The sequence below is a fragment of the Pan troglodytes genome, chromosome 14, assembly GCF_028858775.2.
Source record: "Pan troglodytes isolate AG18354 chromosome 14, NHGRI_mPanTro3-v2.0_pri, whole genome shotgun sequence".
Lineage (NCBI taxonomy): Eukaryota > Metazoa > Chordata > Mammalia > Primates > Hominidae > Pan > Pan troglodytes.
The window spans coordinates 84,054,782-84,066,743 of NC_072412.2; the positions used below are offsets into that span (position 1 = coordinate 84,054,782).

An 11,962-nucleotide genomic window follows, 5' to 3' on the forward strand; every position below is an offset into this window, starting at 1 on the left:
TCAGTTCAAGGCCTTAAGAGCAAAGAGCAAAGTTCCCAGATGCAGCCCCTAAACCTTGGACTTTTCAGTGTCCAGAACTATAAAAAAATAAATTTACCTTTTTTTTTTTTTTTTTTTGACAGTCTTCCTCTGTCGCCCAGGCTGGAGTGCAGTGGCGCGATCTCAGCTCACGGCAAGCTCCGCCTCCTGGGTTCACACCATTCTCCTGCCTCAGCCTCCCGAGTAGCTGGGACTGCAGGCGCCTGTCACCACGACCAGCTAATTTTTTTGTATTTTTAGTAGAGACGGGGTTTCACCGTTTTAGCCAAGTTGGTCTTGATCTGACCTCGTGATCCGCCCGCCTCCACCTCCCAAAGTGCTGGGATTACAGGCGTGAGCCACCGCGCCTGGCCAAATTTACCTTCTTTATAAATTACCCTGTCTCAGGTATTCAGTTATAGGAACAGTAAACAAACTAAGCACACAAAGAAGAGATCTTGCGAGCACGCAGAGAGAAGGCAGCCTTCTATAAGCTAGGAAGGAAGTCTTCATCGGAAACTAAATTTGGCAGCACCTTGATCTTGAATTTCTCAGCCTTGAAAATTTAATCGTTTATTGCAAAGGATACTTTAAACAATTCAACTAAACACAGATGAAGAAATATATAGGTCGAGGTCTGGAGGGGGCCCCATGTGCAGGCAACTATGAAGGATTTTCAAACAGACTTAAGAGCTCCAAATGTCTCCAGTGTCAATAATATGGGCTATAGTAGGGACTGCTACAGCAATATCTTGCTTCTATAAGTCAGAATACACTGATCAGCAGCTGAAATTACATGCTGTGAGTTTTAGCACATAAGTCTTCTGGAAGGACAAACATTTTAAGTGATTTTAAAGAAATTAACATACTTGACTTTCCTTATTTTTTTGTATAATACAATAAACAATCTAGATTTTTAAAAATATACCCAAAATAAGATAAGAGTCTTCATAAACTGCCTGTAATAGTTTCTACTTTTAGATTGGCTAGAGTGACATATGAGTTAAAAATCATTGAACAGCATATACAACAGTGGACTCGACTGTCTCTTTCTTTCTTTCTTTGGACAAATTTTATGGAATATAATTATTTAAATTGTGTTAAAAGACCCACATGTGTTCCAATAATAGAACACTAGGCATAAATGGGCTAATAAAAGCTTATGTTTCCTGGCTAGGAGCAACTCGAGTTGCTTGTATTATGAAGTACCCATTCACTTAATCTCATCATTTTTGTTGGAACAGAAGTTAGGGCAAAAAATACCTTGTTGGCTTGTCAGTGTCTCTACTTTCTCCAGATGCTATTTGGAGTGACACGTTGGCAGTTGTTCAGTGATAATTCTAAGGCGGCCAGAGCAGAAATGAAGCCAGATTGACACAGACTTCAATTGACGTTTGTGATACTAGATGCTGTGAGAGACCCTTTTCTCAGCCAAACAACAAATGTAGGACATTAATTCATGAACTGTGGTAAAAAGACTCTGAACTCCAAATTCATTTGACAATTTCCCTTTTATATCCTGGTGAACAAAATGGAGCATGCTTGACTGAATACATGGATACTTTGGGTGAGTTGGGTTAGTAATAATTTGTATGATGAAAATGTATTCTATGTAATAATTGATATCAATCTAGAAGGAGATTGATTTTGTTCAACATTTTTATCCATGACTCTGATGAAAGTATAGAAGGCTTACTCAACAAATTTTTAGATGGCACAATGGCTTTTGTATTTGATTACAGCTTCAAATAGAAAAAGATATCAACAAGCTACAGCAATGATGTAAAATCTAGCAAGATAAAATACAATGGGAATGAATACAAGATTCTATATGGAGACTCCATAACACATCAACTATAGATGCAGGATTTAGGAAACAGTGTGGCAGCTGCAGATGGCAACAGTGGCTTGGCAGTCACCCCCTCTGTCCTATTTAAGTGTCCCACCTCAATTTGAGATAACAACATTGCATGACTCCTTTGGAATTTTATGAAATTCAGTCCCTTTTAATAGGAGTCAAATATCAGAAACAAACGAGATGATAATTTCACTTTAGCCTTTTAAGATATTTGACTTTTAAGACTTTGACTAAGGCTTCCCATCCCAAAAGACTCCTTTAAGAGAAGTTACACAAACTGGAACTTGTTAGAGAGTAAACAGGAAATGAGTGGGCTTAAAGTCAACCATGGAGAAACAGCTGAGGATTTCATACTTTGCCTTCACCAACTGGGGAAGTTCCTCAATTGTTTTTGTTTTTCAAGGCCTTGAAACCTTCGAAGAATATTGGCCAGATATTTTTGTAGAATGGCCCTCAATTGGGCCTTGTCTGAAGTTTTCTCATGATTAAATACAGGCTTGTGTATTTTTAGCAAGTATTATACAGCCATAGCATAGTACCCTCCTAGGTGCATCATATCAGAAGGCACATGATATCAATATGCTTCCTTACTGATGAGGTTAACTCCAATCATTTGTTAAAGGTAATGTCTTCCAGGCTTTTTCACTGCAAAGTTACTACTTTTCCCTTTGCAATTAATAGATATCTTGTGTGGTGATACTTTGAGTTATGTAAATATATCGTTTCTGATCATAATTTCACACACTAATTTTAGCATCTATTGGTGCTTTCTGTTTGCAACAATTACTGTGATGTATCTGTCAAGTCAAATGGTGATTTCCCATTTGCATTATTTCTTTCACACTTATTAATTAAAATCCTACCATAGGGAAGGGCTGCCCCTTCTCTACTGAATTGTTGGTTCGACAATTTTTTCAATTGATTTTTGTATCTATATCAGTATAGGTATAAATAAGTATAGTAATATTTGCTTTATTCTTTGAGTTATAATTCACTTTTCTCTAGATTTGGCCATGAAAATTACTTCAGATTGGCTCCTGTGTCCCTTCAAAGTCCTTTTGACATATGTTTATCATTTTTTAAGCACTTGCTTAATTTCTGGCACTACACGATGCTCCTGGCTTATCTTGTTTTGTTTTTCTTTTCCTTGTCCTAGTCCTGGAAAGTCATGACGCATTTTATGATATCAGCAATTTCTCCAAGAAATCCTTGTTTCCCTTATTGGAAAATGGCATTTAAAAACGAAGATCTGGGTGTTAGATGTGTTTGTTCCTTCTGAGGTGTCATTTCTTCTAGGCCCCCTTAGCATAAAGAACGGGGAAATATAAGTATGTATCCACACACATGCACACACACACACATGCACACACATCAATTTCTATATCTGTCTACCTGTACATATTTTAGAAACCATGAGTTCATATCGATACGTCTCATTCCAGTCCAACACCAGAGGGCTGATTCCAACCTTGTCTCTTCCCTTATTTGTAACTCTTTATCTGACAACGAAAAACCCAGACCTCATTAGCCACAATATATTTACACATTTATTTAATTCCAGATTACATATAAAGTAGTCTCAGAGTCACTAACTCATACTTCTGTGAAAAACAAATTTAAAAACTATTGTCCAATATTTGAGTACAGTTCTTTTTGTCTTTTACCGTTATGTATATTGTCAAAAGATTGTTTTCCAAATTGACTTGGATCTATTTTTTTATTCCCTACCCACTTCAATGTGGCTTTGCTATACATTTGTAATGCCGTTAGATTAATTTGTTACTGTTTACATTACACTTTTGGTTCCTCCCTCTTCTAGTTAATTTTAATTATTTATTTTTATGCACGTGAAACATTAACAAGCTTCTAAAACTCAGAATTATACCAAAACCGCATGTACTCAGAAGAGTGTCATTCTCCTCTTATCCTTTCTATTCTATTCTCATTCCTCCATTCTTTCCTCCATACCTCCTGTAAGTAACCAGTCTCATTACTTCTCATTTATCTTTACTGTGTTGTTTTCCACATATAAGCTGATACACGTTTATTTTCTTATTTTCCTTTCATGCTTACATAAAAAATTAGCCTACTACAGATGCTCTTTGCACTTCTCATTTTTTACTTATCAATACATCCTGGAAAGCATTCCACATCAGTCATAGAGCTCTTCTTCATTCTTTTTTACAGATGCCTCGTATTCCCTTGTACAAACGTATCACAGTTTATCCCACCACTCTTCTATGTATGGGCATTTAGGTTGTTTCACACATTTTATAATTACAAACAATGATATGATTAATATTCTTACACTTTTATTGTTGATGCAATTAAAAACTGTGTACTGTGTTTTATTTGTTTATTTAGAATCTGTGTTTTATTGGAGGTGTAATTACAGTGTAAATTCCTGTGAGTGCTATTGCTGGGTCTAAAAGTAAGTGCATATGTAGATTTTTTAAATATGGCCAAATTTTCTTGCATACAGGCTGTAGGTATCACTTTGCCTTCCCTCTAGAAATACATGAGAAAGTACCTATTTTCCCACAAACTTACCAACAGAATATATTATAATGCTTTTTAACTTTTGCCAATCTGTTAGGTGGGAAATAACATCTCAGTGGTGGGATTTTTTTTTTTTTTTTTTACCGAGTTTCACTCCTGTTGCTCAGGCTGGAGTGCAGTGGCATGATCTTGACTCACCACAACCTCCGCCTCCCGGGTCCAAGCGATTCTCCTGTCTCAGCCTCCCAAATAGCTGGGATTACAGGCATGCGCCACCATGCCCGGCTAATTTTGTATTTTTAGTAGAGACGGGGTTTCTCCGTGTTTGTCAGGCTGATCTCGAACTCCTGACCTCAGATGATCCACCCGCCTTGGCCTCCCAAAGTGCTGGGATTACAAGCGTGAGCCACCGCGCCCGGCCCTCAGTGTTGTTTTAATTTGCACTTATGTAATTATGTGTACATTTGAACATCTTTCAATAGTTTAAAAGCCGTTTGATAACTTTTTTTGTGAATTGTCTATTTATGGATTCATTCCATTCTTCTATTGGGTTTTGGGTCCTCAGTATCTCAATCTTTAAGAGTTCTTAATATATTAGGGATAGCAGACCTTTGTGATGTATGTTACAAATATTTTCTTCTAATGTCTTAATGGTCTTCTGACTTTGTTTCTGGTGTTTTTGTCATGAGAAAAAGAAATCTATGGAGTCAAACTTACTTATCAACTATCTTTTTTACTGCCAGATGTTGAGTCATAGTTCAAAAATATTTTCCTATCCCTAGGTTGAGGAGAAATTCAACCATGAATTGGTCTGGTATTGATATGGCTTCATATTTCAAATTTTTATAGATATGGAGATTATTCTTATAATAGGAGGAATAGATCTAATTTTATTTCTAAATGGCTACTAAGCACCATTATTTGCAAAATTTACCTTTGCTCAAATGATTTCAGCTACTATCTTTAATATATACTAATTTTATGTATATACTTGGCTTTATTTCTCGGTTATTTTCTGTTCCACTCATGTGTTTGTCTTCTTATGTGCCGATATAATAATGTTTTAATTACAGAGACTTATAGTATGTTTTAATGTCTGGCTGTTTTTCTTTGTGTGTTTTTCTGAGCATTCTTCCATGTTTGTTATTCCATATAAACTTTGGTATCAATTTGCCTAATAAAAGCTTCAACATAGAGTTTTAATCTAAGTTTGATAGCTATTTGGAGACAAAGTTTACTTCAAACTTTTTAACAGCCAGATCTGTCTAAAGACAGAATGGCGTTCACATGGGTGGAGATGTTTAAGCATTGCTAGGTTGGACTAGTGCTTTTCTGACTTTAACGTACACATGAACCACCTGAGGATCTTGTTTAATTCAATCACCCAAAGATACTATTTAATTTAACCACCTGAGGGTATTGTGTAATTAATTGCTATGGTACAGATGGAATAACACACCAATCACTGGAACCCATGGGCACATTCATTCAAAGCCCCATAGTTAATATTGGGAGCAAAGTCAATATAGCAAGAATCCCAATGAATATAAATGTACATACTGTTAAGCTTTGTTTTGTGCCACTATTTTCTTTATTCAACCAGAAAATAGAGTTGCATGAATTTTCTTTTTTTAATGATGATATTTTGAATTGTGTTCTAAGTTTTGTGTTTGTAACCAATATTGTACTCAATAGATAATTTGTGTTTTTATACCCTATTTGGGTGATGATTTTACTAGAACCATTACCATTATACAATATATCTATGTAACAAACCAGCACACATACCTCCTGAATCTAAAATACAATAAAGTAACAAACTACTACTACTACTAATAATAATAAATAGGCTAGAGTCTACTACATTTTGGCAAGCAGTCACTGATTCTCCTTGTATGAAGAAAAGCATTGAGTCATACTGAGCAAGCCTAATAATCCTAAAATATTCTGTTTTGAGGCAATATACTTAACATGAAATATCAAATAATTTTAAAACAAATTTAGCCCTAATTCATGTATCACAATAATTCTTGGGAAGATGCTAGAATACAATTACCATGAATGTTTTCTTTCTTTTTTAATGATACTTTAAGTTCTGGGATTCATGTGCAGAACATGCAGGTTTGTTACATAGGTATACACGTGCCATGGTGGTTTGCTGCACCCATCAATCCACCATCTACATTAGGTATTTCTCCTAATGCTATACTTCCCCAAGCCCCCCAACCCCTGACATGCCCCCATGTGTGATGTTCCCCTCCCTGTGTCCAGGTGTTCTCATTGTTTAACTCCCACTTATGAGTGAGAAGATGTGGTGTTCGGTTTTCTGCTTGCTGAGAATGATGGTTTCCAGCTTCATCCATGTCCCTGCAAAGGACAGGAACTCATCCTTTTTTATGGCTACATAGTATTCCATGGTGTGTATGTGCAACATTTTCTTTATCCAGTCTATCATTGATGGGCATTTGGGTTGGTTCCAAGTCTTCGTTATTGTGAATAGTGTTACAGTAAACATACGTGTGCATGTGCCTTTATAGTAGAATGATTTATAATCCTTTGGGTATATACCCAGTAATGGAATTGCTGGGTCAAATGGTATTTCTGTTTCTAGATCCTTGAGGAATCACCACACTGTCTTCCACAATGGTGGAACTAATTTACACTCCTACCAAGAGTGAATAACTGTCCTGTTTATTTGAAACCTGTCAGACCTTAAGTCCCACAGAAAAAGCGAAGAACTCAAATAAAAATATATGACCTGAAATATGGTGACAAAGCAAATGAGCTTTGAAATCAGAGGACTGGTTTTAAATCCAGGTTTTGACATTCTTTGAACAACTCTGGGTGATTTTCTTAACCCAAACTCTAATGTTTTCATCTATAAAATAAAGATAATCATAGAATGTACTGTCTAAGGCTATTGGTAAGATTAAATGAGATAATATCTGGAAAGCACTTAGCAGAGTATTCCATAAGTGGCTGCTTTTATTACTGTAACTTCTTGCTCATTTGGGGATAGACCCATTGCACAGATCCTTCCTCTTCAGATTGTTTCTTGTGCCCATTTGATGAGGTCCTGTTATATATGAAGGATTAAGCATCATTGCCTTGGTAGGAAGTCTTGATTGATCAACCATAGCTCTATTAGAAATATATGAGCTTATGATTTACACTAGAGATCCCCAGACACAGCCAATACAGCAGAACTTTGAAAAGCAAAAGCTTTGTGTTTCATACATTTAGATATTTATCACTCTTATTTTAATCTGTGGCATGTGGAGTACATTATTTTTTCTAGGCTTTCATTAAGCAGATTACTAATAAGAAACAAAATCTTATCATCTTAGAACATGTTTTGCAGCCACTGCTTATGCCAAAACATCCATGGATTAGTTAAGAATGCCAACTAGCTGTGCTTAGGTTTTAAAGGGTTTTTCTATCATAGTACTATATTATTTCTTTAGATGACATCGATTTTTATTCTCTGTTCTGTGAAGTCTGATACATAATGCATACTAGCCTCAAAGAAAGCACCCAAAAAGACCACCCCAACAAAATATCTAGTTTCTTGTGTGGAAAGCACACAGGGAGTAACATGAAAGCATGTATGCACGCACATGCACGCATGCGCACACACACACAATTGCGTTCTTCATGACATAATCACTTAAGTTCATATCCGTAACAGCAAGTAATAGGGTTATAGCAAAGGTTCAATGAATGCTTATTAAAAGAATTAATAGAAGAACTAATAGAAGAACTTCTTCTAATAGAAGAACTAATAGAATTAATGAGGTAGAAACATAAGAGTATTATAAACTTGTATACATGTGAATGAGTATACAGCATATGCTACATATTTTCTACTAAGATCTTTTTAATTATGAGAGCTACATATTATTTTGAGATTGTTCAATAAAGCTCCCCGCCTTCTTTTACATAAATACCATTGCTGTTTTAAGCAGATAGGGGCTAATAAATGGTTTTACCAGATATTTCTTCCTGCAGGGGTGGCAGATGTACACAGGGAATCAGTTACTTAATTCCCCTAATCACCCATTTCTTTCCTCCCTCTTCATTCTGTGCTTGGAAACTTCAACATTCCCCAGTGTGCTAATAGCTGACCCGGGAAACTGGCAGAAACCAAAACCTTCTCTTGAAAGCAGCAGGCTCCATATGGTTGCTTCAAGGATGGAGGGTGACCCTGCCAAATCTCCTGCAAAGGGATTTCACAGAGCAGAGAGGCAAACGTGTGTCTTTAAACGTTAGTCATTGAGCCACAGAGAAGAAATCATTTTCCTGATGAAAGGCAGTTAAAGTACTTTGCAGCTTCTGATCTGCAACCTATAGGAAGTTTTGTACAATGGCGGCTCAATGCCAAGCATTAAAAATAAATGTAATCATCAGATGATTAGCTCTAAAAATCTTCCCTCAAAAAATGATAGAGCTGTCAGTTACAGTTGAACATACATATGCATATTTGAAAACACGGAGACCAAGAATAACTTTGCGTGTCTGAAACCAGCACTATTCTACGTGTGTGAGGGTAACAGAGGCTATGACATAGCATATGAAGTCAATGGTGGAGTTGTTATTATTTATACATGAGTAAAGATTACAAATGCAAGCCCCAGCTCAGATCTCTCACCCCCTGGATCTGTGAAACCTGTCACTCAGTCTCCCGCGGTGTGTCTTCCTGTCTCGGAGCCATTGGACCACCTGCTGCCAAGACTCTCATCTACTGCATCGCCCGAAGGCCTCGATGATAACAGCATTGATTCCAATGTACATCTAATTACTTCTCATAATCTATTCATTTCACAATAGTGTAGTGAAACATCTGTCACATCATAAACTCTTTAGTAGCCTTATCAAACCACCAAAACACACTCTGCTGCCAGTTGGCAGTTTCCTCGGTTTCCTGTTTATTAATATGATGCAAACATTCCTAGTCTTTTTTGCAGCTTTAGATGAATTTCCCCAATGACCAGTGAAGCAGAACTGGGCAAACTGCAGTTGAAATGTCTGTATGTTACTTATTGAGGGACAAATCCGGATGTCACATGAAAATCAGTTAAAACAGCATTGTTTCCTTGGAGGAATTGTCTCTAAATAAAGTTCTTTCATTCATAACGGTGAAAGACAGGGCCCCTTCCTTGGCTTCGATGTGTCTGATTAATTTACTGAAATAAGCCACTGGGACATTATTGCCTTTGAATAGGATATTACACAGGAAAGCTTTTTACCTTCCTATCTTTAACTTTACCTTTGGGAAAATTATGCTCTTTCCTCTTTCTCCTCTTTCTGATTTTCTCTCCTCACCCTTTCTCTTCCTCCCCATTCTCTTTTCTCTCTACCCTTTTGTAGAAAAGCTAATAAAGAGACCATCATGTCATAGTTGATTAGCAAATACTGCTATTATTCAGTGATAAAGTCGACACAATATTCTAGGTACAATACAGATAAATACAGCATCTTCCAAAAAAGAGATCCATCACCAGGTCCTGAATGTTGGTAAACTTACTTCTACTCATTCTTTAAGATGCAGTTGAACAATATCTTCTTGGAGCAGCCCTCCCAGGGAGAATTATTCAATCCTTTCTTTATCAGCTCATAACAACTTGACATCTCTATTCATGCACTTAACATAATAATTGAGGATCATTGTTATACATATCTGCCTTACTCACAATGATAAATCCCTCAAGGATAAGGACTATGACTTTTTCATGTTTGTATCCTTGGCAACCTGCTGGGTGCCTGGCACCCAGACAATGTCAAATAGATATAGATATTTTCTAGTTCACTTAAGAGGATTGAAAAACCGCAATTTCAAGAGCTCCTTTACATTTATTATGAACGTCAATATAATTCCCTATATTCTGCTCTAATAATAATAATAGTCATTCCTTAAATGTACCAGGCACTATTCTAAGTACTTCATATATATCAGCTCATTTAATGCTCACAACAACCCTGCAAGGATGATTCTATTATGGTCCACATTTTAGAGCTAAGGAGTTGAGTGGCAGGGAGACTGAGTGCCTGCCTTCCTCAAGGTTACATAGCTGGTAGGTGGTGGAGCTCAGCAACCTGGCATGAGTCCCTGCTCTTAATTCTTACCCTATATGGTCTCTTCAGTAGCTAAATTATGCTCCTGTTAACTGCAGATGGCCCTCACATCATCTGATCAGTTAGTCTTTCTTGACCCATTCTTGAAGGTCTATAGGGAAAGACTGCTGTCCATGTGGGTGTCCCAAGCTGTCCATGAGGGTTTATAGGATGTATATGTGGCCCATGTCATTCACACAGTATTATGCAAATAATTTCAGCACAGCCTTTTGATATTACAATAGGAGGGGCCATTTCCCATATCTGTGGAGGGAATTCAAGCTTTCTTTTACATTTCCAGTGCAGATTTCAGGAAATCATTTCTGATATAATTATCAACTCTTATTAACATACTTCTTTAAAGAATCCTTCAGGAAGCCATAGATGTTAGAAGGTTCTATGGCTATATTCCTGATGTCCATCAGAACATAAATTTATTTCTTGTAAAGTGTCAAATAGCTACCAAAAAACACCTTATGGCCCTTATTATCCTGGATTGTACTTAGTGCTAATGACCTACAGATGAAAAACTTTGTCGTATTACAGATCCCCTCAGATAACAATTCCCTGAGTACTCAAGAGTCAAGGCTAAAGGGAAATCAGCTGTTTGGCTCTTTCTACTGTTTGTTCAAATAGTATATAGCTTATAGCTACATGTATCAAAATAAAATATCATGTACTTAACAGGCCAGGTCTCCATTTCAGTATATCCCAGTGAAGTACATAGCTCTGTGAACTATAAATTAGTCTTTTCCAAAACTTGTAAAACCTGGAAGGACAAGGTTTGGGCATGGCAGCAGAGCTGAATGAAAGCTTGCCATCATGGTGTACTGGAAGGGTACAGATCCATGGTGAATGCCACTGTTCTGGACTTTGTGTTCATTGGTAATAAATGAAGGAGCTCAACTTGTTTTTGCAAGAGGGACATTTGCAATAATTAATCTAGGGACAGAGAGATACTGTAAAGATCAATGATTAGGATTTGGGATCTGGCCTCAGATAAACCAGGGCTCAAAACTCTCTTCTTCCTCTTAATAAGTGAGTGAGTGAGTGACTTTTGGAAGTCACCTCCCTAAATACCAGTTCTTCATCTATTAATGGGCATGTTAACAGTACAGTCCTGAAGGGCTAATGGAAAGAAAATACATTTAAAGGGTTCAGAATACTAGTACCTGTGTTAGATGAACATTATTTAGTATTGTTATTGTCACTGCAGGTACAAACCATACTATTACATTATTCATCCCCATGTCAAGGAGAAAAGGAGAAAAAGAGTCAAAGAATTCAAAGTTAAGACTATAATTTATTCCATTTCTTTATATTTAAAACTAAAAATAAATTTTGAAATGATTTGAACATTTTACTGGGATCTTTAAGATATCTTTAATCAAAAGTCTCTATTTTTAAAAACGTTATAGAATTTAATTCAACTGGTCACGTGTTAACTAATTTCCAACAATAAGTTCCTGAAAGTAA

At 36.6% G+C, this 11,962-nt stretch overlaps 1 long non-coding RNA gene across 4 annotated transcripts in view; it reads left to right on the top strand.

Annotated features, from left to right (window-relative positions):
- LOC134808141 (uncharacterized) overlaps nucleotides 1–11,962 on the top strand; it is a 562,219-nt gene that overhangs the window by 320,020 nt on the left and 230,237 nt on the right. The gene's annotated exons all lie outside the window — the stretch shown is intronic.